Source organism: Tupaia chinensis, unplaced genomic scaffold (genome assembly GCF_000334495.1).
Source record: "Tupaia chinensis unplaced genomic scaffold, TupChi_1.0 Scaffold145652_1, whole genome shotgun sequence".
Classification (NCBI taxonomy): Eukaryota; Metazoa; Chordata; class Mammalia; order Scandentia; family Tupaiidae; genus Tupaia; species Tupaia belangeri.
The window spans coordinates 2,141,193-2,148,295 of NW_006205509.1; the positions used below are offsets into that span (position 1 = coordinate 2,141,193).

General features: G+C 43.9%; 1 pseudogene; it reads left to right on the plus strand.

The window, feature by feature from the left end:
* The first annotated feature begins 1,233 nt into the window (after window positions 1-1,233).
* On the plus strand, window positions 1,234-2,017 carry LOC106733863 (zinc finger CCHC domain-containing protein 10-like; annotated as a pseudogene).
* Window positions 2,018-7,103: the final 5,086 nt, after the last annotated feature.

The window sequence follows — 7,103 nt, forward strand, 5'->3', positions numbered from 1 at the left end:
GCTCACATGCATACATGCCCAGGATGATTTTTAAACCATCAGGTCCAGGACTAGAACCACAGCCGGCCATGTGAGAGTCCACCAATGTAAACACTATGCCATCTGTTATCTTCCAGAGTGGGGATAAAAGCTGGTAGCCACCAGTATAACCCCGATGTTATACTGCTCATAACATTTTATATCTTTTATTTTTTTTCCATAGGGAACATGCACTCCCTGGAGAGAGACAGAAAGAGACAGAGAGAGGGAAAGTGAGAAATCACCCCACTCCCCAGGGGAGATGCCCAGGGGAAATGGCCATGCTGCAATCCCTTCTCCTTTATTCTCCTTCATTCTGGGATTTTGGGCACGCACACACATATGCCCAGCATGATTTTCAAGCCGCCAGGTCCAGGACTTGAACTGTGGTCAGTCATGTGGGAGTCCAGTGCATTAACTACTATGTCACCCGCTGGCCCCACATTTTATATCTTTATCCTCATTTTATAGATGAGTAAGCAGACTTAAAGAAGTTAAATAATATGGTCAAGGCAGTAGCTCTTTTATTGACCTTTTATTTATCATAACTACCATGTTATACCGGTGGCTACCAGCTTTTAAACCCTACTGATCTCATCTTGCGTTTTCAGACTTAGTCTGTAACTCCTCCTCTCTATCATGCCTCCTTGACTGGGACTTGGAGCTCTTTTGAAGTCAGGGGAATCTCTTGTTTCTCTTTGTATCTTGCATTTTTATCTATGGGTATCTAGCCAGATCCTTCGTACATGGTAAGAACTCAGTGTTTGTTTCATTTGGTAAACACTGAACTGAGCCTGGGTAGGATTTGGATAGGCTGAGTAGAGAAAGGCGAAATCCAGATCAGGGACACAGCAGCATTGTGATAGCTTCCCAGTGTTGCTCTAACAAATTAGCACAATTTAGTGGTTTACAGCGGCAGGACACAACGCAATGTTACTATTTTACTGTCTTAGAGGTCAGAAGTCTGAAACCTGATCTGACAGGGCTGAGATTAAAGTGTTGGCAGGGCTCTGTTCCTTCTAGAGCTCACAGGAAGAATCTATTTCCTTGCCTTTTCCAGTTTCTCAAAGCTGTTGCATTCCTTGGCTCATGGCCCTGCATCACTCTGACCTCTGCTTCTGTCACCACTTGTCCCTTTCTCATTCTGACCCTTATGATGACACTGAGCTCACTTGGATAATCCAGAATAATTTTCCCATCTCTAGATCCTCAATTATGGCGACTCCTAGCCAGAGACAAGCTGAAGCAAATAAGCAACATGTAAGATGTCAGAAATGCTTGGAATTTGGACATTACACTTAAGAATGCACGGGGAAAAGAAAGTACCTATGTAGGCCTTCAAGAACAGCAGGACTAGGACCAGCAGTTAGCATAATGGCTATGTTGCTGAGCTCCCACGTAGTTGACCGCGGTTCAAGTCCTGGACCCAGTGGCTTAAACTCATGCCAGGTGCGTGTGCGTGCATGCCCAAGATCCCAAGAGGAGAATGGAGGAGAAGAGATTGCGGCGTGGCCATCCTCCCTGGGGGGTGTTTTCTTGCTTTCTGTCTCTGTTTCTCTCTGTCTTTCTGGCAAGTGTACCTGCCCTATAGCAAAAACCTCTCCAAAAAAATAAAACAGCAGGACTAAAGAAAGCTTTAAAGAAAATACATTATTACTACAAGAAAGCATTGGAAAAACTAATGTAGAAAGACCAAGGATAAAAGGTCTAAGAGTGTAACCAGTTTCAGCAGCAATAGCAGTGACAGTTGAGCTAGTGATTCTCCAAAGAGTGAAGAATCGTCTACCTCATCTTCCTCAGAGGACAGCGTCATGATGAAAGCTTCTGTAGTTGATCATCTTCAGCCTCCTCCACCAGCTCTTCCTCCTCCTCTGATCCAGGCTCAGATTCCAGCTCTTCCAGTAGCAGTGGCACCAGCAGAGAGAGCAGCTCTGAGGATGAACCACCAAAGAAGAAAAAGAAAGAGAACGGCTCCATCAGAATTGGACTACTATACTGAAAATATGAAAGCGATGCTCTAAAGGAAATTTGGAATATGTTCACCAAATAGGTAAACTGATATACACACACACACAATATAAAGATGTTTATTTTAAGGTAAATCTTGTTTTTCCTTTTTAATCTTCAAATATCTCTCTAGAATTTATTCAGAGCTGAAATACAATACATCTGTTTTTGTGATATCTTCTCTCCCTGTGAAATAAGTGCCGTGCTTTGTCACATGTTAGGGTATGTATCAGACATGTTTTCAGGATAATACCTCAGAATATCTGGTAATTATTTTCTAATGTTTTTGGCTGTGTTACTGTGTAAGATTTAATACATTGTTACTATAAGCTAAGGAGTTTTCCTATTTTTTAAAGGACTATTTTATTTATTTCTTTCATTTATTTTGATCAGAGAGGGACAGAGTGAGAGAGAAAGAGGGAAAGTGAGAAAGCAAGCCACCAGGTCTGGAACTCAAACTGAGATTGGCCACATGGGAGTCCAGCACCCTTGAACACCACGCCACCTGCCGGCCCCAGTTTTCTTAAGTGTGCTCTATTTTTAGGTTTATGTTCAGAAAGTTATTCTTTTTGTCCTAAGTAATAAGTTCAAGAAATCTATTAATGTGGGAATCAGCAGTTAGCGTAATGGCTATATCACTGGACTCCCACGTAGTTGACCGTGGTTCATGTCCCGGACCCAGTGGCTTAAAACGCACGCCGGGCGCGTGTGCGTGCGTGCCCAAGATCCCGAGAGGAGAATGGAGGAGAAGGGATTGCGGCGTGACCATCCCCCCTGAGGGGTGATTTCTCGCTTTCTGTCCCTATGTCTCTCTCTGTCTGTCTGGCGAGCGCACGCGCCTTATAGCGAAAAATCTCTCAAAAAAAAAACAAAAACAAAAAGAAATCTATTAATGTATTTGTACCTTTTGAATTCTATAAGTTTGAAGTTGCTGTGTTGTATCATTCATTTTCTACTGGTTCCTTCAGTTCTTAAAGTTACCCTTTTCTGACGAAAATCATTCTAGAGGAACCTAAAAAGGCACAAAAAAATCTGAAACTACTCTGGAGTTTAATCTTGGTGCCTTGTGATAAATCCAGTATATTAGAAAACAACCTTCTAAAGGACTACCTTACGCAAAATGCGATAAATATCTTTTGTATTAACATGCTCTAAAAAGTACTGTTCAAAGGGAAGAAAGAGGTGGGGGAAGACATAATTTTTATATGGAATTAGTACAATGTTGGTTGTCGTTTATTAAACTATTTTAAAGCTTTCATAAAGATTGCCTTTTGTCATTTTTCAACAATAGTATGAGTTTATATGGTGTGTGGTTAGATATGACAGTCTACTGCATAAAGAGAGTGGATAGGGTTAATTCGGATGCGTTCACATTAGCATTATGCGCAGTCGAACTCTAGCATAAAAGGGTAAGGAAATATTGCACAGTATTTCTTAAAAGTAAAATTACTTTAGAAGAAAATGGGCTTCTATTTAAATGTTTAAATGTATGTTTATTGTGAGTTTAAGGAGTTTGCAATTACCTGTAAGTTTTACAGAACCACGTGTTTTCACTGACTATAAATAAACTCTCAGAGCATTAAAAAATAATCCTCAATTTAATTATATCTGCAAAGCCCCTTCTGCCATGTAGGATGACATATTCGCAGTTTCTAGGAATTAGGACACGAACACTTCGAGGAGCCGTTATTCTATTTACCACGAGCAGCAAAGCTAAAGGCGTAAGAATGGGAGCCAGCACGTGGTGTGGTGGGTAAGGTGCTGGCTTCCTACAAAAAGTTCCGGTCCTGGTCCTGGTGGCTTGAAAATCAGGCAGGGCACATGAGCATACTTGTCCTCTCCTCCAAAAATCCCAAAAGAATGGAGGATAAAAGATTGTGATGTGGCCGTCCCCCTGGGGGGTGATTTCTCATTCCCTCTCTCTGTCTCTCTTCAGTGAGCACACGCACCCTAGGTAAAAACTTAAAAAAGAAAGTTTGAAAAATGTAAAAATGAACTAATGTTTGGATATGAACCATTCCAGCAAAAGAAAAGGGCTCATCTGGAGGATTAGAGCAAGATGAGGTAGGAAAAATAGACGGAAAAGCCTGAGAGTTTGAAGATGCTATAGAACCTTGAATACCAGATTTAAACGTTGCAGTTTGGGCCAGCAGGTGATGTGGTGGTTGAGACACTGGATCCCACATGGCTGACTCCACAGTTCTAGTCCTCTGACCCAGAGGACTGAAAATCACACCAAGTCTATGTATGTGTGTGTGTATCCCCAAAATTTCAAGAGAAAAACGGAGGAGAAGGAATTGCAGTGTGATCGTCCCCCTTGAGGGGGGGGGAATCACCCTTGAGGGGTGATTTCTCACTTTTCCTGTCTCTGTCTCTCTCTGGTGAGCACAGGCGTCCTATGGCAAAAAAAAAAAATCTAAAAAAATGTTCTAGTTTTATCTTGCAGAAAGAGAGAAAATATTGGGGGCTGGCAAGTGGTGTGGTGGTTAAGGGCGCTGGACTCCCATATGGCCGACCACGGTTTGAGTCTTGGACCTGGTAGCTTCCTTTCTCTCTTTCTCCCTCTCTCTCTGCATCTCTCTGGTGAAATGAAAATAAATAAATACATAAAGTAAAAAATATATATATTTCATGCTTTAAAAAATATCTAAATTTTTGCCTGCTAAGTGGACCCCCCTGCCCATACTTCATCAGTTTGTTCTCAACACAAGAGCCAGAATCATCCTGGTATAAAATATAGGTTAGATAATGTCTCTCCTCTGCTTCAAGTCCTCCAGTGGCGACCTGTGCTACTTAAAGAAAAACTGAAGTCCTTGCAATAGCCTACAATACTCTGGACAACATGACTTTGGTTACTTTGCTCATTCTATTACAGCCACGCTGACCTCTTTGCTGTTTCTCTAACACATCAGGCATAGTCTGCACCTGCCCCCCTCCCCAGATAGCCATGTGACTGCTTTCCTTCCAGCCTTCAGATCTTTAAGCAGATGCTCTTATTAGGAAGGACTTCCTTGATCACCCTATTTAAAATATTTAATTAACTTATTTTCCTTTATTCATCATAGAGCATGTGCACCTATGTGAGAGTGAGACTGAGAGAGAGACAGACAGATGGGGAAGCACTCTCCACAGGGCTTGGTCCTAACATCACCCCCTTCCTCCAGTCCTCCAGCCCATTAGACCCTTGGCTCTCACAGATGTGCTTGGAGTGTTTCAGGCTGACTGGGCCGGGGATTCAAACTGTGGCCACTATGTGGGATCTGGCTTTTCTTCAGCAGCCCATCACTGCCTTCCATGGAGCTGGCCCTCTTTATTTCTATTTTATTTTTTCAGGCTCTCACTATGTTGCAATACTCCTGCCTCAGCCTCTTAAGTACTTGGGACAATGGGCACATGCCAGTACACCCAACTTCCTATGTCAAATCTCAGCTCCTCGAACATCTCAATCTTCTTTCAGTTTACTTTTTATTGAGTGATCGCTAACATCTATACATTATTATTTAATTGATTGTCCATCTCTCTTCCTACTCAGAATGTAAATTCTGAGAGATAAAAATGAATGCCAATTTTGTTCACAAATATATCTTCAATGCCCAGAACAGTATCTGACATATCATGAGATTTTCGATCAATATTTGTTGAACAAATGAAGAGTCTAGGTGACAACTTCAGGGACAGTTAGATCCAGGTTCTCGGTATGTCATTAGGATTCTGTCTCTAGCTTTTCTTTTCCTCTGCATTGGCCTTTTTCTCAGGCAGGCTTGAGGTGTAAAGGGTGACAACCAGCAGCTGGAAGTTTACATTCTAAGCATTCAGCAGCTCAAATGGAGAGTGCCTCTTTCCTGGGACTAGCAGTTAATGTAATGGCTATGTCGCTGGATTCCCATGCCCATGTAGTCGACTGCAGTTTGAGTCCCGGACCTGGTAGCTTAAACTCACGCTAGGCGCGTGCAGGCATACCCACGATCCTGAGAGGAGGATGGAGAAGGGATTGCGGTCCCCCTTGGGGGGTGATTTCTCGCTTTCTGTCTCTTTGTCTCTCTCTGACTTTCTGGCGAGCGCACGCACCCTATAGCAAAAAAGTTCTCAAAAAAAAAAAAAAAAAAGAGAGAGAGAAAAAAAAAAAAAAAAAAAAGAGAGAGAGAGAAAGAGTGCTTCTTTCCTGATTGTTCTAGTGAAATCCTTGGGAATTAGTCATATGGCCTGAACTTGGTTAAAGTAACAATCCCTAAATCAGTCTCTGAGAGAGAGGGAGAAAATGCTGTGACTGGCCAGGCCTGGGTCATGGGGCCCATTGGGATGGGGGTGAAGTTCAGCTCCACTTGGACTGAGAGCAGAGGAAGGGTGGTTCCTCAAAAGAAAACAAGGCATTATATTTGAAGAAGAGGAGTGGAGACAGGCTGGCAGAAGAAACAGATGTCCACTACATCATCTTTGAGGACCCCACCAGAAGACAGAGCCCAGACGGCGTTCTTCTCCCGCCTCTCCATTTCACACCCAGCTAGATGGACTCTGAACGTTGTTAAGGGCCTCTGCCCCCAAATGCCTTTCACCTGCCTTTCACCTTTCATGTCTGCAGCAATTAGGGTCTTCCTCATCCTCCAAAGCCCAATGCAAACATGATCTCCCCAATGATTATTCACAGATGCAGTCTTCCTCCCTCTTCTGCGCATCCTAGTTGTTTCTATCTCTTTTGTAATTAGCATTGCACACCTTACCCTATGTTTTATATATCTGTACATTTTCTGAGCGCCTTCTGAAAAAGGGCTGCGTCCATTCGCTGGTGGTCCAGACCGACAACTCAACGCGCTCCAGCAGTTTGATACCCACTAGGACCACCAGGGTGCGCTCTGCGCCAGGCGCGAGACTGCCGAGGGCCGGAGGCACTGTGATTGGCAGGCGCGGCCGTCAATTAGGTGCGTGGGGCGGGGCGGGCCGCCCGGCCGGCCAGCAGGCGGGAGGAGGGGCCTGCATGAATGGATGCGCGCGGCGCGCGGGCTGCAGTCGGCGCTGGCGGGGGAAGCCGGAGTGCCGGCCGGGAGTGGGTGGGAGGAAGCGAGGTGGGGGAAAGGGAAGAG